Here is a 25,089-nt window from a genome sequence, read left to right on the forward strand (position 1 = left end):
TGTTGCTTTCTACCAAGATTCCACTCTTCAGTTTCCGGAAACAGTATAACTCTCTTCAGAAATTTATTCTAACGATCCTTGGCTATTTGATTATAGAAGAATCAGCAATTCAGCATGCTGAGATGATAACAAATATGAAGCTTTTAGAATCCATTTGAGCAGTTTAAACTTAGTTAACATGGCCTACTGAACTGCCTATTGATATTTGATCTGGGGGTAAATCAGTGCAATTCGACTCAAGGAGGTAGATCAATCCATGGTTCTGTTATAGTTCTAGCCCACATATTTTATGTCCAACTTGCTTCTAATTAATGTATGTTTTGTCTTTGGTGTTTTCTAAAGGAAATCTGATGGTAAAAACAGAGAACAGTCGCATGAAGTTTCAGAGAGCTTGTAAGTGCATAATTGTGAGTCACTTTAAAGTCCTGTCTCCAACAGGTATTGTTCATTTCATTCCCTTGGCTTGTTGTATCCCTAGATTTTAGACCTCAAGTACAGTCTTTGACCAAAATCATCACAGAACCGCTTTAAGTTTAATATAAGAGCATTGAATTGAGGACTGGATACAAGATAAGTCCTACCCAAAAAAGATCCTGAAATTCTTAATAATATTTTTGGGTTTGATGATACCTCCTCCTATAAACCTTATTGATATCACCTGAATCTTGTTTGATGGGTTTTCTTTCAATGAATGCATTTTAGCGGCACTTTCGGCAGCGGTAGTTTTTAACGGCCACTATACAGGGTGCAAAAATATTCTGCAGCGATGGAAGAGATCAAGGACGAGAATAAGAAGGATTTCATCTCCTTTTTGATCATTTTGATAGAGGGGGGGGGGTGCAGAAATATGTCCTCATTTTAAAACATTATGGTTTTGGGGGTCATCAACTTGAAACCGGTTTAGCCCAACCACAATTGGACCAAACCGACTGACTGACACCTCTAAATGTAACGTCCTCCCGTATGTCATGCACTCATGCAATATATATGTCTGTGTTTGTTCTATGTCTGGGAGCGTGACTTTTACGCTTTCGTGAGACCCAATCAGTGCCCCTTTTGGTTCAATATATGGGAGTAGGGAGGTCATTTTACAGTGAGGAGAGAGAGAGAGAGAGAGAGACCAGGGTGCAGGTGTGAGAGCCACACTCCCGAATAGGAAATTTTCTTCTATATATACAAAATGGGAAAATGTTCTCTGGGCCACTTGGTAAGGTATGCTAGTGTTTGTGTCCATCTCTCTCCTCCTCACTTGAAATTACCATGCTGCCCTACGTTGGTTGATACCATTTTTGTTGCAACCCATTGCTGGCTCCCCTATACTGTTTGCTCACTCAGAGAACCCTCTCTCATTTTAAATAAACAGGTGTTTTAACGTATGATTAACCATATGCAACTAAATCCCTAAGGGCTAAATAAAAGGTAAATCAGTAAATTCAACTAGGGGTGCTCTAGTTTAACCGAATAAAAACCAACTTTTGAAGTTGTCATTAATCGTTGATAGCCTGATAAGACCAATCAAAGGGGCAAAGATGTAAAATAATAGGAACAACCAGCGTGGAACACTTGAAGCATTATTACCTTTACTCTCCACTGGCAGTCATCGCAATTCCCTTGCAACCAATCGAAACTCAGCCCAGCCTAGCCCAACCTTGCTTTAAATTGAAAAAGAGAAAATCTTGTAAACCTCAAATTGAAATTTTTGTAGGTCTAAGATATTGAAATTAGGGATGTAAATGGATATTCGTAAATTTGTATTCGATTCGCGTTCGTATCCGTTTAGGAGAATCTGAATCAGTCCGAATCTATTCTAATATGAATATGATAATCCCCCTATCCGACCGATTATTATCCGATTTGTTTAGCAGTCCGACGATAATAAAATATCTAAAATATAACTCTATGTTTGTCTATCCTTTTAAGTTACCTTATTGGATTTTGTTATTTTATTTTTATAAATTTATAAGTTAAGATAATGTGATTCTTTTTCTAGATTTGCTATTGGTTTATATGTATTGTTTTATGCAATGTGATACATGGAATTACATATCTATTAAAAAATCAAAAGTGAAAAACGTAAGAGAATAAAAGACTAAGAAGAGTACAAGAAAGGGTAATTACTGAACTCTCAAGTCTCAACCCTAACCCTCATCATAAAAAGGGTAAATATGTCAACAGATAGTCGAAAAATCGTATTTGATCCGTATTCATATATATTGAGGAGAATCTGTATTCAAAAAATCAGTATCTGAAAATTATCCGAATCCGTCCGAATATAATCGGATACAAATATGATAATGCCACTATCCGACTGAATTCGATCCGTTTACTTCCCTAATTGAAATCAATTGAACGTAGCTTCAAGAATCCTCTCCCAAAATCATTTTTGTGTAGCTCCAAAAATTCCAAAATTTCTCGTCTCTGCTTATCTCCAAGAATCCAAATTTCTCATCTCTGCATACCTCTAAGAATTCATTCTCAAAATCACAATGGCATTTGTTACCGAATCCAACAATGATCGTTAGAAAAACATATATACATGCTTGCACTGTGAGGAGGAGAATGGTCTTGATTTCCTCTACATGCACCTCGCAATATCTGATGATCGGGTTTTCTTGGTACGTCAGTTAGACTTTAAAAAACTCATGCTATATTTATGTCTCAAAAAAAATTAATTCTTCTGTTATATTTATGTCTCCGAAAGATTTGAAAAACTCATTCTTTTGTTATATCTATGTCTCAGAAAAAAGAGAAAATTTGGAAGATATGAGTATGATTTTGGTTTTCTTAGTAAGTAAGAATTTAAAGAAATTTTGGAAGATACTGTAATATTTTCTTTATGAAGCTAGCGTACAGTCATTGTATGGATATGGATTAGTGGATGAGTGTTGACTAATGGACTTGATTGGATGGAGCTCAATATAGGAGGCGGTCCACTTAATGGTTAATGTTTTTCCATTTAACCCGCTCTAATATGTATAAAGTTTATACCCTATGTGTAGGCCTTTTTAAAGACTGAGCCCATTATAGAATAGACATCAGTTGTTTAGTCTGACAAGGTTGGGAGCCTTGTCACTGCTCCCATTCTGTACAATGTTAACAATGTCTATTAGTTGCTAACACTAGCAATTGTGTGGACAAGGGGACAAACAAGATCAACAAAGGGAGAAACAACGCTATGGAGAATTCTTCGTCAAATGATTTAGATTAAGGTATATCTCAAATCAAATTTTATATTATTATTCAGTGATTCGACATATTGAACTTCTAGATTATTTCTATCAATTGATATTAGACTCGATATGTTTCATTGAATATCTGTGTTCTTGAATTTAGTTTTTCGATTCATCGTTTTAGAATCTCTAATTTTTAAAGGCCATGGTTTAGGGTCTTTTTTGATCATTTTTCATTTTCATTTTCTGATACATAAACATTTTTTAAAAGTGTTTGATATAATTTATGCACCCTATTTTTTTTAACAAAACATCAAAATAATAGAAAAAGTGAAAAACTATAATACAGTTGGGAACCCAAGTAGGATCGGAAAATTCTTCCGCGCCGGTGACCCCTCGAATCTCAAGTTAGCCCGTTGAGAGATTGGAGGATCGGAACGTCTTCTCCCACCGGTGACGGGAAAGTGCCTTTTCCTCTATACATAACTAATTAAACGTCATAAAGGTAACAAAATCTCCAGCTGAAACTGTACACGCATTGGGTGCTGTGGGGTGTGGGAGCTCTTTCTCCAATCTCAGGTAGCATTGTATAAAAACTCGAAAAGGTCTTATAAACCAACACACGCGGCAAGAGGTGAAGCGGGTTCGTCTCTCCGGAGTTAGGGTTCAAGTTGCAGAAACCCTAAGTTTAATGGCGAACCAGGAATTTCAGGTCTACAACGCTATGACTAAACAGAAGGAAATCTTCAAGCCCAAAGAGCCTGGTAAGGTGGGCATGTACGTTGGTGGCATCACTGCCTATGATTACAGCCACATTGGCCACGCTCGTGCTTATGTCGCCTTCGATGTACTCTATAGGTGAACTCATCTGTCTAATCATTCTGCTATTCTTCGTCCTTTAAGCTTTCCCATGATGTATCTTGATTTGGTATGTTTCTGTTGGTGTACCGAGGAAAGCATTTTAATAGAAAAAGAAATTTTTTTGAAGAGCTTTTACATATGGAATTTAACAAGTTCCCTTATAATGAAGTTAACTGAGGACTTAAAATGATTTTGGACAGATTTTCCTTTACAGAGATTGTAGGCTTTATGGGTCTCTTTGGATCATTCAATATGGCAATGTTTAAAGGATATCCGAGTTGTTTTGCTTCTAACCACTCAACATAGATTGGTGGTCCTGGATATGTGTCTCATTTTGCAAATTTATAAGATAGAGTAGCCTATTTGTCCTAAGATAAAGTAGCAGAGTTTAAAAGGAGATCCATTGATTTCATGTACAGATAAAGTGGTGATGCAGAATTATCATCAAATTGAGCTTCTTTTATTAGGAATAGGCCTAGGGTTGGGTTATATACATGTTGGGCTTTTGTTCCCAAGGGTTTTCTATGTATTAGGCCACTTTAATGAGCCTAAACTAGGGGTATATAGGTTGCATACGGGATTAGCCCAATACTTAGTTTTTTTTTTTAATTGAACCGGTTCAAATTGGTTGCATCCAATTGGTTCAATTTAAATGATCATGTGACTTGGTTAAGTGGTCATGTGATGTAAGTTGGGCTGGATTAGGACTCTATAAGTCCAACCATGTTTTGAGTCTATTTCCTTTAGTATTTCAGTTTCCTAGTCAGTTTAAGTTACCTAATAGGTTAGAGATATGATTAGGCCTTTCCTTTTTAATGTCTAAGTCTATTTTTGAGTCTTCTATATAAGTTTGTACGGGAGGCTAGCATTGAATCCGAATTTTGATTAATAAAAACTCAGCTTTACGCTTGTTGCTTTTGTTGCTGTTATTGCTCCTTTGTGTGAGTGTTGCCTTGTGGATCTCAAGGTGCTAGGGTGAGTGGACTCTCACGACTCCTTGCGTCTGTTCAGTATTGGGAGGTTCTTCTTCTTCTTCTTCTTCTTCTTCAATCGAGCTCCTTCTAGCTGTTGCTGCTGCTGCCTTTGAAGGAGATCAAACCAGTAAGTAATTTTAGTTTCTTGCATGTATCATTCCCCTCCATCCATCAAATTCTCACCTCCATTAAACTTGTAACTCCTACCTTAACTAGGACTCCCTCATAACTTTAGATCTGACCATCAGTTTTAAACCAAACTTCCAGTATACATCCCCCACACTTTTTCCTCCACTCGATCTTAGTTGCAGCCCAATTTGTCCATCAAAACCCTAAATCCAATTCTACCCTAAATTGCAGAATTTCGTAACTCATCCAAACCCTAACTTCTTTATACCAAAATAACCCCCTAGACCTGCCCATTAATACCCTATAAACCCCTTTCCCAATATCCAACCCTAATCCTAGTTTTGCCCTAAATTACTAAACCCTAACCCAATCGGCCAGCCTTTGTGTGTGACCCCATTACCCTGGTTCCTAGTGGGATTACTCCTACCTAGGACTACATTAAATTGGTATCAGAGCTATGGCGGGGGAAGCTCCAACCAAGCCTCGAAAGACCCACCTCCCTTCGTTTTCAAGACCCGAGTACATCTACCCAATGGGAGCACAACTATATTAATTGTTGATGAGAGGCGACGTAACAACATTATTTCACAATCTGTGGTTGATATGTTGTCCCAATCAGGAGAGATTTGCATCATGCTTACAGGTAAAGTCTTTGTTGAATTTGAGCGTTCGTCATGCTCTGACGGTGCTTGGTGTCAGCCGGTACGATTTCCAAAGAACTTTATTGCAGTAGGTTGTGATTGGTTGGACGAGCGACAAGGTTGGATTGCACCTGAAAACAACTCGTGTGTCCTACCTGATAGACACCATCTATACCATTGTTTTACTCTAAAAGGGTTACAACCAAAGATGACCACATCGACTGTACAGCCACAGGGACTGCCGAACATGTCAACTCAAACGCAAGTGGCATCAACTGTGTTTGAAGTTTCACCAATAGCGGATGCACCAACAGAAGATTCTACTAAGGCGGTTTGTGTTGAAGAGATTCAAGAACCTATAGCTAAAGAAATTCAAGTAGACCAAGCTGCACCAGTAGTTGAGATCATGGTTGAGAAGCTTGGCCATCAAATTGATGTGGAGGTCCAAAACACAATGGTATAAGAAACTACTGAAGAGGTCTACATCGCAGAGAGCAAAGTAGAAAAAGCTGAAACAACAAAAGATGAAGAGGTGGTTGAGAACACTCCACAAGAAATTATTGGCATTCAAGATGCTGTTTTTGAAGAGGTGGAGCTTGTGTCTCAAGTATTAGATGCGAAGGTTGCTAACACTGAAGACTCTATGGACAGGACATTCACAGTTGCTGTTGATTCAGAAAACGAACACATAGAGTTTGTTATGCCACCATGGTTCTTTGAAGAGAAACCTCCACGCCTTGGAGATTTTATCCCCAATGTTCCTGCTTCACAGGAATTCTGTTTGGGGATGGTCAAAGCTGCTGATCACATGTTGCTTCCCCCTTACCACTACAAAATTCGAGGACGAATATTTTCAAGTTGGGGAGAGTTGATGCAGAATTATCACCAAATTGAACTTCTTTTATTAGGAATAGGCCTAGGGTTGGGTTATATACTTGTTGGGCCTTTGTTCCCAAGGGTTTTCTATGTATTAGGCCACTTTAATGAGCCTAAACTAGGGGTATATAGGTTGCATACAGGATTAGCTCAATACTTAATTTATTTTTATATTTTTTAATTGAGCCGGTTCAAATTGGTTGCATCCAATTGGTTCAATTTAAGTGGTCATGTGAGTTGGTTAAGTGGTCATGTGACAACTTAAGTGGACATATGATGTAAATTAGGCTGGATTAGGATTCTATAAGTCCAGCCATGTTTTGAGTCTATTTCCTTTAGTATTTCAGTTTCCTAGTCAGTTTAAGTTACCTAATAGGTTAGAGATAGGGTTAGGCCTTTCCTTTTTAGTATCTAAATCTATTTTTGAGTCTTTTATATAAGTTTGTACGGGAGGCCAGCATTGAATGCGAATTTTGATTAATAAAAACTCAGCTTTATGCTTGCTGCCTTTGTTGCTGCTATTCCTCCCTTGTGTGAGTGTTGCCTTGTGGATCTCAAGGTGCTAGGGTGCGTGGACTCTCACGACTCCTTGCGTCTGTCCAGTATTGGGAGGTTCTTCTTCTTCTTCAATCGAGCTCCTTCAAGCTGCTGCTGCTGCCTTTGAAGGAGATCAAACCAGTAAGTAATTTTAGTTTCTTGCATATATCCTTCCCCTCCATCCATCAAACCCTAACCTCCATTAAACCTGCAACTCCTACCTTAACTAGGACTCCCTCATAACTTCAAATCTGACCATCAGTTTCAAACCAAACTTCCAGCATACGTCCCCCACACTTTTCCCTCCACTCGATCTCAGTTGCAGCCCAATCTGTCCATCAAAACCCTAAATCCAATTCTGCCCTAAATTACAGAATTTCGTAACTCATCCAAACCCCAACTTCTTTATACCAAAATAACCCCCTAGACCTGCTCATTAATATCCTATAAACCCCTTTCCCAATATCCAACCCTAATCCTAGTTTTGCCTTAAATTACTAAACCCTAACCCAATCGGCCAGCCTTTGTGTGTGACCCTATTACCCTGGTTCCTAGTGGGATTACTCTTACCTAGGACTACATTAAGTGGTCAAGCAAGGAAAGTGGGCCCTTGAAGGTGACACTAATTTGATGTGGAACGAGATGACGATTTATATTAAGAAGGTTGCTAAGGAGGTACGGGGGAATAAAAAGGTAAACATCATTTCTCTAGTGAGTCTTGGTGGTGGGATGACGAGGTAGAGGATATAAAAAGGTATAAATTTGCTAGAAATGAAGCTAAGAAAATTGTGGGGAATGTGAAGGTGAGGAAATATGATGATCTTTATAACAATCCGAATACAAAGGAAGGGAAAAAAAGCTATCTATAGGATAGCTAAAGCAAGAGAAAAGATGAGTAGAGATGTCGACCATGTTAGGTGTATTAAAAGTGATGATGGTGAAGTATTAATAAGGGATGGACATTATGAAACATTGGAATGAGTATTTCTGTAGTCTCCTAAATGAAGACTTTTCGAGTAATAATGTCCTAGAGGGCTGTATTACTCATCATGACACCATTTACTGTGAATATATACGCAAAATTAGGGTCTCTGAAGTCAAAGAAGCTTTAAGAATGATGAAAGTAAGCAAGACACTAGGTCCAAACGGAGTCCCAATCAAAGTGTGGAAGAGCCTAGGAATATGTGGTTTAGCTTGTTTTACCAAGGCTCTCTTTGGCATAGTTTATATTTATATTTATGATCTATTTCTGAATAATCAATTATAATAGTAGGTTATGGGCTGTAGACAATAATAGTTTGGTTACTACTAGACATAATAGATTATATAATGAAAAATAGGTTTCAAATGCCTAAGTGAAGAATATATTATGTATTTTATTATTCATAATATAATATATGTTATATAATATATGGAAGAAAGTTCTTTGTGGGGGGGGGGGATTGTACCGCCCACATCTAGACACGGGGGGGAGTAAAATGATCGCCCCACCCCCCATGAAAGGCGGAAATCCCGTCCCCATGATGCCAATGCATGTACTCTCATTGGCTCTTCCATAGAGAACAACAACAACAACAATTCAGCCTTATCCTAACTTAATGGGGTCAGTTACATACTTACATGGATCCTAGTAGAGACAGAACATTAATATAGAAGTAAAGGGAAGGGGCACACAACATCGACACAAACTCTAGGGCATCGATCCTTCCTAGCTTCTTAAATTGCCCAACATACTGCTCCAAGCCTTGAAAATGGAGTTTATTCAAAACAACAGCATCACAACATCAGTCCAACTAGATGGGGTCGGCCACATGGATCTTTGCTCTCCACTCAGCTCTATTTGATGTCATGCTAGGAACAAGGCCTAAGCTAAACATGTCTTTCTTCACCACTTCTCCTATGGTTATCTTAGGCCTGCCCCTGGCTCTTTTAGTTCCCTCAATCAGAAGCAGGTCACTCGTCCGGACTGGGACATACAACGGCCCCTATAGAAAACATCAACCCATAATATAATATAATATATTATTTATTATTATATATAACAATAGCATTTCTTTTTATATTATATTTTATAATATTATAATGCATATAATATATAATTTATGTATATATAATATATTTATAGAGAGTAGCTTAATGCACGAGGCTCCCACTACTGCAGTGTTTGGGAGGTGCAAATGCATGCAGCCTTACCCTTTTGCTTTGCATGAGAGGTTGTTTCCAAGTTTTGAATACGCAACCATTAGTCGCAATACAACTTAACCGTTGTGCCAAGGTTCACATCTACTAATATATATATAAATTGACGGGTTAGTATGAGCTTATCCATGCAGTTATGTACTCTTTGAGTAGGAATCCATTTCTGAAGGATCCTAGCTTTCGTGCTTTGGTGGGTTGTCCGAGATCCTTGATGAGCATATTTCATGTGCGAATTTATCCCTTTATTTTCATCATTTAATTCCTAGAACGATGCTACTCGAGGTATTTTTCTGTGTTTTCAGGTTTTAGGATAATTTTAGTAGAAGTGGAGTAATAAAGCTAAAAAAAGCCAAAAAGAAGAAGATTCAATGAAGATAGGAGCTGAAGACCAGAGCGAGCCGATTCGAGTTAAGAGAAGAAGAATGAGAGGAAAGAGAAAAAAATAAAGCATAGGGGCGTACTGGTAATTTTGACGAATCAAGAATCTTTCAGAAGGATATCAGATATTAGGCTCGTATTGTCCAGAATTTAAAATGATGCAACTTTAAATCTCAGGGTGGGTCCCTTCGGGGCTAAGATAGAGAGCTATAGTCAAAAAGAGGATTTTGACTAAGTTTGGATATTGGGTTTTTTTTTGTTAATAATTTAATTCATCTTATATCTCTCTCTCCCACGTCTCTTTCCATCTCCCTATTTTCTACCCCTAATTCCTCTCTCTGATGTCTCTCCTCTCCCTCTCCCTCTCCCTCACGGATTCTCTCTTTCACATTCCCATACAGTTTTTCCCTCCCAGCGGGACCCACTCTCTCCTATCTAAAATAAGGAAACCCAAAACCTACCGCCCTCCTCTCCTTCTCTCCTTTTTTCCTATATATACTACCCCACAGCCCCCTACCAAAGGGATTGGAACTCTTCACAAAAAAATTCCAGCGCTGAAACCCAGATTTAGCGCCTCCTCATTCTCCTTTTCTCTTTATTTTTTTAATTCTTTAGCTTACTTATTTTCTGCATTAGACCAATTGTTTAGGATTTATTTTTACTTTGAATTGTAATTGGAGCTTTGAATTTACATTGTAATTGGAGCATCTATTTGGGCCGTAATTGAAGCTTAGTTGGAGCTTGGATTCGAAAGTTTGGATTATTTCATGCGAGTTCATTCAATAATGTTGTTCTCTCTCTCTATATTTTCATTGAGTTCCATGTCTTGTTTCTCTTTATTTTATTGTTGTTCCCTCTTCATCATGGTTAACTAAATCACCCAACTTGAGGATTGGATGAAACCATGAGAGAAGAGTGATTTGTGATTAATTGGTTCCCATTAACTTAACTTCCATGCAACCAAAACTAAATTGCAAAGTTTTAAATCATTCATGCCATTGATTCCAATTGTATACGTAATTGTTAACTTCCAAACTAGTCTTGCCTACAATCTTTTATGCAATATGTGTTGTGAATTACTCATAGGATATATTTGGTTTAGAGAACTTGTTTGATTTAAAAAGTAATACTGCAAACACACGGGTCGTGTGTAGATGCGGGTCGATCACAAGGAGGTGAGCTCTATGGAATAACAGTTCTAACTTAGGCAAAGTGCACTAATCAATTGGGGTTGTCACAAATTAAATTAAACTAGGCTAACAATAATGCAAAAACAATGGAAGTAAAACTAAGCAAATTAAATTAGCAAAAATAGAATGAATATAAAATAGAATGCAACTAGAACTAAATTAAACAAAGTGATATGGTATGAGAAAAAATAACCTAGGAATTGGAATCCACCATGAAATCTAAGAAACAAGTAACTAAATTGATCCCTAAATCGCATGCATGAAATAGGTCAATAGAAGATACGAGTCTCTAAACCAAATATATCCTATGAGTAATTCACAACACACATTGCATAAAAGATTGTAGACAAGACTAGATTGGAAGTTAATAATTATGCATACGATTGGAATCAGTGGCATGAATGATTTAATACTTTGCAATTTAGTTTTGGTTGCGTGGAAGTTAAATTAATGGGAACCAATTAATCACAAATCACTCTTCTCTCATGGTTTCATCCAATCCCCAAGTTGGATGATTTAGTTAACCATGATGAAGAGGGAACAACAATAAAATAAAGAGAAACAAGACATGGAACTCAATGAAAATAAAGAGAGAGAGAACAACATTACTGAATGAACTCGCATGAAATAATCCAAACTTTCGAATCCAAGCTCCAACTAAGCTTCAATTACAGCCCAAATAGATGCTCCAATTACAATGTAAATTCAAAGCTAATGCAGAAAATAAGTAAGCTAAAGAATTACAAAAATAAAGAGAAAAGGAGAATGAGGAGGCGCTAAATCTGGGTTTCAGCGCTGGAATTTTTTTGTGAAGAGTTCCAATCCCTTTGGTAGGGGGCTGTGGGGTAGTATATATAGGAAAAAAGGAGAGAAGGAGAGGAGGGCGGTAGGTTTTGGGTTTCCTTATTTTGGATAGGAGAGAGTGGGTCCTGCTAGGAGGGAAAAACCGTGTGGGAATGTGAAAGAGAGAATCCATGAGGGAGAGGAGAGACATAAGAGAGAGGAATTGGGGGTAGAAAATAGGGAGATGGAAAGAGACGTGGGAGAGAGAGAGATATGGGATGAATTAAATTATTAAAAAAAAAACCAATATCCAAACTTAGTCAAAATCCTCTTTTTGACTATAGCTCTCTATCTTGGCCCCGGATGGACTAACCCTGAGATTTAAAGTTGCATCATTTTAAATTCTGAACGATATGAGCCCAATATCTGATATCTTCTTAAAGATTCTTGATTCGTCAAAATTACCAATATGCCCCTATGCTTTATTTTTTTCTCTTTCCTCTCATTCTTCTTCTTCTCTTAACTCGAATCGGCTCGCTTTGATCTTCAGCTCCTATCTTCATTGAATCTTCTTCTTTTTGGCTTTTTTTAGCTTTATTACTCCACTTCTACTAAGATTATCCTAAACCTGAAAACACAGAAAAATACCTCGAGTAGCATCGTTCTAGGAATTAAATGATGAAAATAAAGGGATAAATTCGTACATGAAATATGCTCATCAATCCTTTCAATGACCTATGTTTGTGTTGAAGGGATATCTATATGATGTGATCGATTATGTAAGGCCTGTGGTTAAATATATATATTATAAATCTATAATATATTGATAAAAAGGGCGTACGGAGTGCACGAGGCTCCCACCACTGCGGGGTTTGGGGAGGGTCATAATGTACGCAACCTTACCCTTGCTTTCGCAGAGAGGCTGTTTCTAGAAAATCTATAATATATTGATATATTATATAATATGTATATATCATATATTGATATGATATATAATATAATATATGTTAAGAGAGGGTGGGGGCGGGAGAGAGAGAGACAGACTTCTAATTTTCGTTCATTTTACCATTTTACCCCCACTTAAGTAGCAATTTTGCACATGTTCATTATTAATGATACCCACATAAACAAACATTAACAGCTTATGGTAATAAAGCATAAACAACTCTTGAATAGTTTGCGAATTTATACTTATATTGATTTACCTTCTTAGGAGACTTAAGGAAATTTTTAGAGCTCACAAAAGGAACCTCCATATGATCTTTATCGACCTAGAAAAGGCCTATGACAGAGTCCCTAGAGATCTCATTTGGCATGTCCTAAGCAAGAGAATGAGCTCAAGTAATTATGTGGGTATAATTAAGGATATGTATGAGGGCGTGGTGATGAGTGTCCGAACTGCAGAGGGCCAAAGTAGTGAATTCCCAATTACAATTGGGTTACACCAAGGATCAGCTCTAAGCTCTTATTTCTTTGTATTCATCATGGATGATTTAACCAGACACATCCAGGATGAGGTTCCTTGGTGTATGCTATTCGCTGGTGATATTGTTTTGATCGATGAGACAGTGGAAGGGATTAATGCGAAATTGGAGGTTTGGAGATCAAGCTTGGAATCAAGAGGTTTTAAGTTGAGCAGAACAAAGACAGAATATATGATGTGTAACTTCAGTCAAAATAGGAGAGGTGATGAAGTGGTGAAACTTAAGGAGCAAGAGCTACCACAAAGTGAATGCTTTCGATACTTGGTGTCAATCATTAACAAAGAGTGGGATATAGAGGATGATGTGTCCCACAGAGTTAAAGTAGGGTGGATGAAGTGGAGAGGTGCATTGGGAGTGTTATGTGACAAACGTATGCCCGTTAAGCTTAAGGGGAAATTCTACAAGACAGTAATAAGACCAGCTACGACTTATGGGGCGGAATGTCGGGCAGTAAAGAAAAGTAATATAGACAAGATGAGTGTGGCGGAGATGAAGATGTTGAGGTAGATATGCGGCAAGACTAGGAGAGATAGAGTAAGGAATGATTGTATTAGAACCGATTTGGGAGTTGCATCAATACAGGACAAACTCCGTGAAAGCCGGTTGCGGTGGTATGGTCATATTCAACAGAGACCCATGGATGCACCAGTAAGGAAGAGTGACCAGATTCAGCTTGACGGAGCTAAAAGAGGTAGGGGCAGACCTAAAATGACTATTGGAGAAGTGGTAAGAAAGGGTATGCATGTGGTAGGGCTCGATCCTAGTATGACCGTAGATAGAGTTGTTTGAGGACAAAGACCCGTGTAGCAGACCCCTTATAGGGGATTGTTCCCAGGATGCTGCTTTGACTACTACTTCGACTTATACCTTTACTTATTTTCTTCTAACTCCCTTTTACTCCTTTTATTTCTCTTACTTCCATTACTGTCATAGCATCTATCGGATCCATGTAGCAGACCCCATTTAGTTGGGATAACGTTATGGTTGTTGTTGTTGTTGTTGTATTGATTTATATGAGAAATGGGAGTCATAAATCATACCAAACACATCTATTTATGTTTATGTGTCAGATAATATAAAGTTAAACTATACCAACGATAGCCCAAGCTGTTTAACAAGATTTTTGAGTACTAAGAAATTGCCGGATGAATGGAGAAGCATTGTGGTGCTGATTTACAAAAATAAAGGTAATATTCAAAGTTGCAATAAATATAGAGGCATAAAGCTGATGAGCCATACGATGAGGTTATGGGAGATGGTTATTGATACCCACCTTAGAATGGAAACTACTATTTCGAAGAACCAATTTGGCTTTATGCTAGGTAGATCCACGATGGAAGCTATATTTTTACTTAGGAGACTCGTGGAAAAGTATAGAGAAGCAAAAAAAAGATCTTCATATGGTCTTTATTGACCTAGAAAAATCTATGCTAGAGTTCCTAGAGAGCTAATCTGGCACACTCTAGCGAAGAGAAGAGTGCCATGTAAATACATGGATATAATTAAAGATCAGGAAAATTACGCATACACCTACTTTGCCTAAAGTAATAATAAACCCGAGATTTCCAAAAACCAGCTTGTACATCCCCTCGATTTAAAAAAAAAAAAACAAAAGTATCAGTCCGTTAGGAACTCACCATTAGGTGATGACGTGGGATATACTTTCGACATGAAATGACTCTTATACCCTTTCATAACACTCTTAACAAACCAATGACCATCGTCTTCCCCAAATCTCACCCATCATCCCTGTCACGTTCGAATAATGAATGAATGAAATCAGAGACAGAAATCAGGTTCACCTTCTCTGAAATTACTCCTGAATCTACAGGGCCTGTGGGGGAGGTACATCATCCGACCAGTTCCGGTCGTCTTCCTCCTAATGGCCGTCACGATCCTGTTATCTGAAATCATAATCAAAACCAACAAAAGAGGAAAGAGAAAATAAAATCCAAATCAGAAGAAAAACCAGAACTTTTGAGGTAAACAGGGAAAGTAAAACATGTATGGAAGAGATAATTAGAAGGGTGGCTTACATGTCCTAATACGGGCTGAAGGGTAAACGCAGACTGCACATCTGCTCTTTTGAAGATGAAAGCTGCGGCGTCCGCACCTCACACAAAGCGTGTGAGTGTCTCCTTCCTGTGTACGTCGGTAAAGAGATGGAGCGATTCGTGGTCAGTGCTGAGTTCTTGCATCACCCGAGCTTCATGGGACTACTCCAAAATCAGCTCAAGAGTTTGGTTACGAGTAGAAAGGCATCGTCTTTGAACGAGTTCTTGAAGCATTAAAAGATGGAGATGAAACCAGAGACCTTGAAGAGCTCCTCCGTTCTTTCTCTACTGATTTCCTCTATTCTTTTCTCTTTGTGCTCATCTTTTTCTTTTTTGTTTTCCTTGTTTAATTTCCCCTTTTCTCTTTTTGGGAGATCAGATCTTTGTGTATATATACTTTCCGGCCGTGAAAAGGAGGTAGTGAAATCAGGGCTGTTTTTTTTGGTTTCTTGGTGGTGTAGTTTTTACTGTAAAACAGGCAAAGATGAGAGAGGATCAGAGTCTCCTTGCGGTTGGAATGGAAAGAAACTAGCGAAGGTTGGGTGCTTGCAGTAGGAAGGGCGAGGGGAGAGGGTGCCACGCACAGGGAGAGGAGTGGGTTGGGTCGGGGAAGACGGTCGGAGAAAGAGGAGAGATTTTTTTATAAAGAGTACTTTTGTCATTTCAAATATAATAGAGCTGTGACGTCATCACTTGACGTTGAGTTCCTAGCGGACTGTTACATCTTTTGTTTTTTTTTTTAATTTTAATTTTTAAAATCAAGGGGGTATACAAGCTGGTTTTTGGAAACCTCGTATTTATTATTGCTTTAGGCAAAGTACAGGGGGTGTATGTGTAATTTTCCCTTAACGATATGCATGATGGCATGGTGACTAGCATAAGATCTGTGACTTTGTGAGGGGTCAAGGTAGTGAGTTCCCATTTATGCTTGGGTTATGATGCAGATTTATCACCAATCTGGGCTTCTTTCCTTTGGAATAAGTCTAGGGTTGGGTCATATACATGTTGGGCCTTTGGTCCCATGGGTTTTCAATGTAAGAGGTCACTTTTATGGACCTTAATTGGGGTTAATTTGGTTGCATACGGGATTCGCCTCTATACTTAGTTTTATTTAAATGTTTTTATGCCTTAAATTGAACCGGTTTGAACCAGCGGTTCAATTTAAGTTATTAATTAGTGTTTATTTTCATTTAGTAGGTCATGTGACAATTTAATTGTCACCTTGATGTAATAGAGTTGGCCAGGGGGGTTTTCACTCTCCTAGGCTGAATAGAAAAGTGGCTTTAAGCCCTATATATAAAGTGAATTTCGGGGGAGGTGAAAGAACCTCTGAATTTATAAAAACTGTTATTGCTGCTATGCACCTTTGTTTCTTCTTTGAAGATTTGCTTTGTGTTTGATCAAAGCTGGTGGGATTGGTGTTTGATCCAATCGACACCTTGCGGTGTGAAGCCCAGGTAGTTCCTTTGAAGATCTCCTTCAAGTTTCAGATCAAGATTCAATTTTTATTTAAGTTTTTCAAGCAAACAAGTTGCTGACAGGATAATTCTGCCATTCCAGTAAGTTTGAAACATTCCCTATCTCCCAATTCTTCTTCTAAATCCTCTACAGCCCCAACCTTAGTTTTCCCCCTTTTGTTTTTGAGTTTTCCCAAAAACCCTAAAACTTCCACAGACCAAACCAACCATTAGATTCTGCCCTTACTTGAACCGAATCACTCCCATACGCTAAGGAGAGCTCGTTCCAAACCCTAGCCCAAACTTACCATCCTAAACCCTAGAATCCCCCATATTCGTCTATTCAAAAACCCAGAAACCCTAACCCTAACCTGCTGCCCATTTAAGTTTACATACTTCCATCCATCAAAACATCTCAAGACCTTCACTGTTAGATTCTCCTACATCAACTTGACATAACCCACACATTAAACCCTAACCCTAATTTTGACCAAAATTACTATTTATGGCCCACTCGATTGGTGTTCATAACAGATCTTGGTTGATTGGCTCTTAGTTTGACTTTCCAAACCTAGGATTACATTAGGTTACATCAAGGATCAACCTTAAACCCTTATTTGTTTATGCTTATCATGGATGATTTAACTAGAGACCTACTAGATGCGATGCCTTGGTGTATGCTTTTTGCTTATGATATTGTGTTGGTTGTTGGTAGATGAGACAAAAGCATGGATTAATGCCAAGTTGGAGTTATGGAGATCTAACTTGGAATAAAAAAGGTCTTAAGATAAGTAGAAGAAAGACAGAGTACGTGGTGTAAAACTTTAGCCACACTATGGCGGTTAATAAGGTGGTCAATATTGAAGATTAAGAGATACCTCAAAACGATTATTTTAGATATCTGGGCTCTATTGTAAATAAAGAAGGCGATATAGAGGATCATATTTCCCAAAGAATTAAAATAGGATGGATGAAGTAGAGAGGTGCAACCGGCGTACTGTGTGATGGTGTATTCATGTAAAACTCAAAGGAAAATTTTATAGGATTGCCATACAATCGGCTATGATGTATGGTGCAGAATGTTGGACAGTTAAGAAGCGGAACGTTGATAAACTAAGTGTGGTGGAGATGAGGATGTTGAGATGGATGTGTGGCTAGACTAGGAAGGATAAAGTAAGGAAGTACCATATTAGAGCTGAGTTGGAAGTAGCCCTTATACATGAGAAGCTACGGGAGAGTTGTTTGAGGTGGCATGGTCATGTTCAATAGAGGCCTTGGGATGCACCAATGCGGAGGAGTGATTTGATTCAGATTGAAGGATCTAAAAGAGCTAGGGGCAGCTTAAAATGACCCTAGGAGAAGTAGTGAGGAAAGGCATGCATAGTTTGGGCCTTGTCTCAAGTATGGCCTTGAATAGAGTTGATTGGAGGGGAATGATCCATGTAGCGGACCCCATTTAGGTGGGATATCCCTGAGTTTTGTTGATGTTGTTGTGCTCTTTTCTTTTACTAGTATGTTTAATTGTTTTTGTCTTTGCAAGGATCCTTGTAGCCGACCCCCTTTAGTTGGGATAAGGCTGAGTTGTTGTAGTTTTGTTTTGGGGAAAGTGAAGCAAATGAGTGCCAAAGTGCCAATTTGGCAAACTAAATTAAGTGGTGCCTTTGGTTAGTGTTGAATAATGTACACCAGAATACCGTGGGGGTATTCTGGTCTTTTTACTGTTATTTCTTTGTTTTTCTGTATCCACTAGTTACGTCGGATATGCTAGGGGTATTTTAGACTTTATGCTGCAACTCTTTTTATTATAAATACATAGGCTTGAGTGATCACATTGATCATTCAAGCATTCTCCTATTTTCTGTTTTGTTAACATGGCATCAGAGCCAACTTCTCTGATCTTGGTTTCAAAACCCCATCCCTTCCACCTTCTTCCACAGTTCCACTCGATCTTCTCTTTCTCTTTTCCTTTTGTTTTTTTGGTTCTCTTCACTCACTAGGGCAGTTCTAATGAGGTGATCATACGATCTAGATGCTGGCCTCAATTCAACCTCTTCAACAGATGGTTTAATCACATATCAAGCTCAATAGCTACTGCCCTTGTCTCTGTGATTTTTTTTGGAGTTCTCCCCTTCTTGAAGATCAGTTTCTCTTGTGCCTTGGAAGCTGTTTTTCCTTATTGGAGATTCATCATAGCAGTATTGGATAGCAACTATCACAGGAATTCAACTTATTTGAAGCCTATACCCATTATCAATCTCACTTTAGGGTTTTGAAAAACCTTGACTCTTATCGATTTTTGGGTTTTCTGTTGTTTGCTTTGGCTAATCTTTGGAGATCTAATTCACACTGCTTCAAGGAGTACTCGACATTACTTTCAGCCCATTTCAAGCTTTTTGAAGACCCCTATCCCCAATCAATCTCCCCTTTCAGGGTTTTGAAAAAACCCTAATCCTAATCGATTTTTTGGGGTTTAGGGCTACTTGTTGCTGCTATTACTTTCAAGGGAATTTCTGCTGCCAAGAGGATCACTCGACCTCATATTCAGCTTCTTCTAATTTTTTTTGCAAAGCTTTTGCTCTCATCATGCTAGACTCTGATATTAGCACGGCTACTTCTAGAGGTGATGGTCAGTCCAGGATTGAGTTCCTCCCCAATGCTGCTGCCATGAAACTTGATGGTACCAATTATCTAATGTGGGCCAAATCTCTCTCTTTGACTGTGGCTGGAAGAGGACTTACTGGCCATCATATTGGCACCTCTCCATAGCCTACTGAAGAGGGCCCCCTTCTTGCTCGATGGAATGCTAATGATGCTATGGTTATGTCCTTTGTTATGAACTCCATGCAACCAGAACTGTCTGCACAGTACCTTCTCCTTGACACAACTACACAGATATGAACTGCTGCCAAGGAAACATATGGACAGTTGGGGAATGATGCACATGTTTATGGGATTCGGAAGACACTCCATACCACTACTTAGAAGGAGTTTGTCTTTCGCCAAATACTATGCTGCCCTCAAGAGCTTATGGCAACACTTGGATCACTACTCTCGTTTTCAGTCCTCTACAGCCGCCGACATTGCTGCCTATCAAAAGTATGTGGACCAGATTCGAGTTTATGATTTTTTGGCTGGCCTTAATGCTGAATATGATCCAATTTGTGTGCAAGTTCTTGGTAGGGTCCCCTTTCCGACATTGGAGCAGGCCTTTTCTTATGTTCATACTGAAGAGACACGTCGGGCTGCTATGATGTTGACTCCTACTGTTGAGAGATCAGCCCTACAGGCTGTTGGTTCCAACTCTACTCCTTCTGAGAGTAGTGCTTCTACTGCTGCTCTTGCAAAAGAGCTTATAAAGTGTGACCATTGCAACAAATCATATCACACTAAGGCTCAGTGCTAGAAATTACATGGGAAGCCCGCTGATTTTGAGGCCAAACGTGGTCGTGGTAAAACTAAAAATAGGGCCAATCACATTGAAAGTGTAACGACGGCCCCCATTGCTGAAAATGGCCTCTCCCAGGAAGAGCTACTGGCTTTCAAGCGTATGTTACAGACTTCCGCCTCTACTACATCTGCTGCCAGTTACTCCACTCTATTAGGTTCCCACTTTGCCCGTTCAGGTATTTCCTTTGCTGGTCATTGTGCATCGGTTGTCTCAACTCCATAGATTATAGACTCTGGTGGCACTGATCACATGATAGGTTCTTCTAGCCTTTTTTATACCTATTCACCTACTTCTGGCAAGGATAAAGTCAAAATAGCTGATGGATCCCTCTCATTTATTTCCGGGAAAGGATCCATTAGCTGTTCCCCTTCTCTTACCTTGTCTTCTGTGTTGCATATTCCCAATTTCACTATTAACCTTCTCTCTATTAGTAGTATTTCCAAAATCTAAATTGTAAAGTGACATTTTTTCCTACTCATTTTGTCTTTCAGGAACTGGACTCGGGGAAGACGATTGGATCGGGTAAAGTGCATGGTGGATTGTACCTGCTTGATGGTGAACCTCTTGCTACACAAGCATTACTTTCTCAGCTCCGTCAACCTGCATCTTTCTCCTCTGACTTACACCAATGGCATTCTAGACTAGGACACCCCCCGTAGGAACTTTATCACATTTATTTCCAGCATTAGTTAAAAGTTGTAATAAGAATTTGTGAGCCTTGTGTCTTGGCCAAACAGACACATTCAAACTGTCCTATTTCTAATAAAAGGTCTTCTTACTTGTTTCATTTAGTTCATGCTGATGTGTGGGGTCCTAGTAGAAAAGCTTCTATTTTTGGTCATCGGTGGTATGTCACTTTCATGGACTGTTATTCCTGATTCACTTGGGTCTACCTCATGCACACAAAAAATGAAGTTTTTCATGTTTTCAGCTTTTTCATAAGATGGTTCAGACCCAATTTAATGCCACTCTCAAAGTCTTGAGAAGTGATAATGGGACAGAGTATATGGAAGGTCAATTCCAAAAATACCTTACTGCCCATGGGATTTTTCATTAGACCAGCTGTGTTGATACTCCAGCCCAGAATGGTGTGGCTGAGAGGAAGAATCGCCATCTCTTGGAGGTGGCAAGAGCACTAATGTTTGCTCGACATATCCTGTCCTTCTATTGGGGAGATGCTGTCCTCACTGCGGCCTATTTAATTAATAGGTTGCCTAGTCGGGTTCTTGGTTCCAAGTCTCCTGCTGAGTTTTTACTCGGCTCTTCTTCTTTTGTTGTTACCCCTAGGATGTTTGGCTGTGTTTGTTATGCCAGGGATACTAGGTCCCCTGGTAAACTTGAGCCCCGTAGTCTCCGCTGCATTTTCTTAGGGTACTCTGCCACCCAAAAGGGGTACAAGTGTTGTTGTCCTCCTGCCAGATGTACTATGGTAAGTATGGATGTTGTCTTTCATGAGAGTATCTCATATTATTTGTCCCCACCTCTTCAGGGGGAGAGTGTTAGTGAAGATGTGCTGACCATAGAACCTCCCCTGCAATATGTTCACAATGAGTCTGTTCTTGTTCCTCCTACTCCTAATCCTCCCTCAGGGGGAGAGGTTCCTATACAGGGGGAGACCATCACAGACACTGTTGTTGACATTCCTATTCAGGGGGAGAACACTCCAGTCCAGAAGACCATTAGTGAATTTCAGAGGATGATTAATGAATCTAATGTGCAGACCTATATGAGGAAACATAAGCAGCTTCAATCCACTGCAGCACCAGTACCCATCCAGTTGTCGAACCAGTCTCCAGAACCTGCTTCTCCACCTGGTAATACTTCTTCTCTTGATCTACCTATTCCTTTACGCAAAGGTGTCAGGGCTTGCACTCAGCAACCTATATCCCATGTTGTTTCTTATAATTTTCTTTCTCCATCCTTTTGTGCTTTTGTTTCTTCTCTTTCTTCTGTTCGTATTCCTAACAACTGGCAGGAAACTCTATTAGATGGAAAGTAGAAGGCAGCAATGATGGAAAAAATGGCAGCCCTGAAAAAAAATAACACATGGGAGCTTGTGGTTCTTCCACCTAGGAAGAGAACTGTTGGATGCAAGTGGGTGTTTGTAGTGATATAGAAGGTGGATTGTGGATAGGTATAAGGCACGACTCGTGGCAAAGGGGGTTCACCCAGACATACGACATTGATTACTAGGAGACCTTTGCCCGTATTACAAAGCTGAATACTGTTGGAGTTTTGTTATATTGTGCATTCAACCTTGGATGGGAATTGCAACACTTGGATGTGAAGAATGCTTTCTTAAATGGAGAACTGGATGAGGGGGTGTATATGGACATTCCACCAGGGTTCTCTTGTGACAAAAACCAAGGTAAAGTGTGTAAACTAAAGCGTGCACTTTATGGGCTGAAGCAGTCACCTCGAGCATGGTTTGGCCGGTTTCACAAAGCCATGATTTCTGTGGGCTATAAGCAGAGTAATGCTGATCACACTCACTTTATAAAGAGTTTTGGTGGAAAACTCACTATTCTTATAGTCTATGTTGACGACATAGTAGTTATTGGCAATGATGGTGATGAGATCAGTTGGTTGAAGAAGACTTTTCTTGGGCAGGAGTTTGAGATTAAAGATCTAGGAAAACTACAGTACTTTCTTGGGATTGAGGTTGCCAGAATCTAGATCTTCTAAAGGTATCTTTCTCTCCCAAAGGAAGTATGTCCTAGATTTGTTGGCTGAACTGGTTTGTTAGGGTGTCATCCTTTAGATAATCCTATGGATGCTAATGTTCGTCTCAAGAAAAAAGAGGGTAAACCTGTTGATAAAGGCTGGTATCAAAGATTAGTGGGAAAGTTGATTTATCTCTCACACACACGTCCTGACATTGTTGTTGCTATGAGTACTGAGAGTCAGTTTATGCATGATCCCTACTCTTCTCATCCGGAGGCTGTTCTTCGTATCCTTCACTACTTGAAGTCTGCTCCTGGAAAGGGCATTCTCCTGTCTTCTCATGGTCACCTACGAATAGGCTTATACTGATGCTGATTGGGCTGGTTCTCCAGATTGCAAGTCTATCTCTGGGTATTGTTCTTTTGTAGGTGGTAATCTTGTTACTTGGCATAGTAAGAAGCAAAATGTGGTGGCTCGTTCTAGTGCTAAAGCAGAATTTTGTGCTATGGCACATGGCATTTGTGAGCTGCTTTGGCTCAAAGGTTTGCTACAAGATCTTGGTGTTCCTATTCATCTTCCTATGATGTTGTACTGTGACAACAAGGTTGCAAGCAACATTGCACATATCCCCGTACAGCATGATTGCACCAAGCATGTTGAAGTGGATAGGCATTTCATCAAGGAGAAATTGGAAGAAGGGCTAATTTGTGTTCCCTTTGTGAAGTCTGCTGATCAGCTTGCTGATATTTTCACGAAGGGATTATCTGGAAAGCTATTTCATCCTAATTTAGTCAAGTTGGGCATGATTGACATATTTGCTCCAACTTGAGGGGGGGTGTTGAATAATGTACACCAGAATACTGTGGGGGGGGGTATTTTGGTCTTTTTACTATTATTTTTTTGTTTTTCTGTATCCCCTAGTTAAGTCGGCTATGCTATGGGTATTTTAGACTTAATGCTGTAACTCTTTTTATTATAAATACATAGGCTTGTGTGATCACATTGATCATTCAAGCATTCTCCTATTTTCTGTTTTGTTAACAGTTAGTACATTGAATCAATCTTCATTTTTATGGCCAATAGAATAAGAATGTGGTTCTCAGGACACTAGTTTGATAGATCCAAGTCAATAACTAATTCCCCCCATCCAATTATCATTGAGAAATGTCATCAAGCCCCGCCTTCTCTCAATCATGGTTTTAGTAATCGGGACAGGGATCGGTATCGGTTGAGACTGATACCGATACGATATTGATCCGGATCGGTCTGTATTGGATGGTTTTACCCCTAAATTTCAATAAAAATTGGTTTTATTACATTTTACCCTTGGTCAGTCCCCTGGATCGGTATTGTATCGGTCAGGAATTGGTATCGGTCTCCACCGATACTGATACAAATCGGCCAATCCGATATCAATTCCTCAAACCATGCTCTCATTAAATTTAATAGTTGATTTTATTGAGATTAACTAAACCTAATGCAGACATCCAAGCTGGCCCTAATTTTGGATACTAACAAGGTTTTACTTTGTTGAGAATTGAGTAGATACCTGCAATATCTGGGATATGAAGTCAATTATGTACGGAACTTTACTGATGTTGATGACAAAGTGAGTATATTGTTAAAAAGATTATTTTTTTTTCACCTACTGTGGCTTATTTGATCACATTTTAGGCTGGAACAACTTGGAGAGTTATATTCTGGAAGGAAAATAGTAATTTTATGATTCAAGCTGTTGTGTTATATTTATAAAGTGGTTTCTTCCACTGGTTCTGAAGTGGGTTATTCATATAGAGTTATTGTCTTTACATCTGCACTCGAGCTTTTTCTTTGGGGTGGGGGTTTGTGCCACAGGGGCCTTATTGGTACTGGTAAATCTCTTGTCTGTTGCACATGGGGAATAAAACATCATATAAAGCGTTAACACTTAACAGACTCATTGTACTATTGTAGTCTTATTGATTCTTTAATTTTATGGATCTTTGAAAAGTTACAATTATGGGCTATTATAAAAGCAATGACCTTGTTGTTACACTTGTTACCAGCTTACCATCATAAGGTTTTGTTTTCTTGCCCAATTGTACACACTTGGATGTGAGAGAGGATCACCTCACACCCATCTCATTGTCAAATGTCAGCCTGAAACAAGAATTGAAACTAATTAAGAAGTGAGCTTGGTAATATTCTTATCTCTACCTCTCAGTTGAGTATGGGCTATTATGGGCTATTATAAAAGCAATGACC

General features: G+C 39.0%; 1 long non-coding RNA gene and 1 pseudogene across 1 annotated transcript; one reads left to right on the top strand and one right to left on the bottom strand.

Moving 5' to 3' along the window:
- Positions 1 to 3,753: 3,753 nt before the first annotated feature.
- LOC122651332 overlaps positions 3,754 to 25,089 on the top strand; it is a 58,055-nt pseudogene continuing 36,719 nt past the window's right edge.
- Positions 12,932 to 24,464, bottom strand: LOC122651333. Its single transcript, XR_006331438.1, has 3 exons — positions 24,331 to 24,464; positions 20,064 to 20,068; positions 12,932 to 12,946 (listed from the first exon to the last, which is right to left on the bottom strand). It is a non-coding gene; the product is annotated as an uncharacterized LOC122651333 (long non-coding RNA).

The sequence above is a fragment of the Telopea speciosissima genome, chromosome 2, assembly GCF_018873765.1.
Source record: "Telopea speciosissima isolate NSW1024214 ecotype Mountain lineage chromosome 2, Tspe_v1, whole genome shotgun sequence".
NCBI lineage: Eukaryota > Viridiplantae > Streptophyta > Magnoliopsida > Proteales > Proteaceae > Telopea > Telopea speciosissima.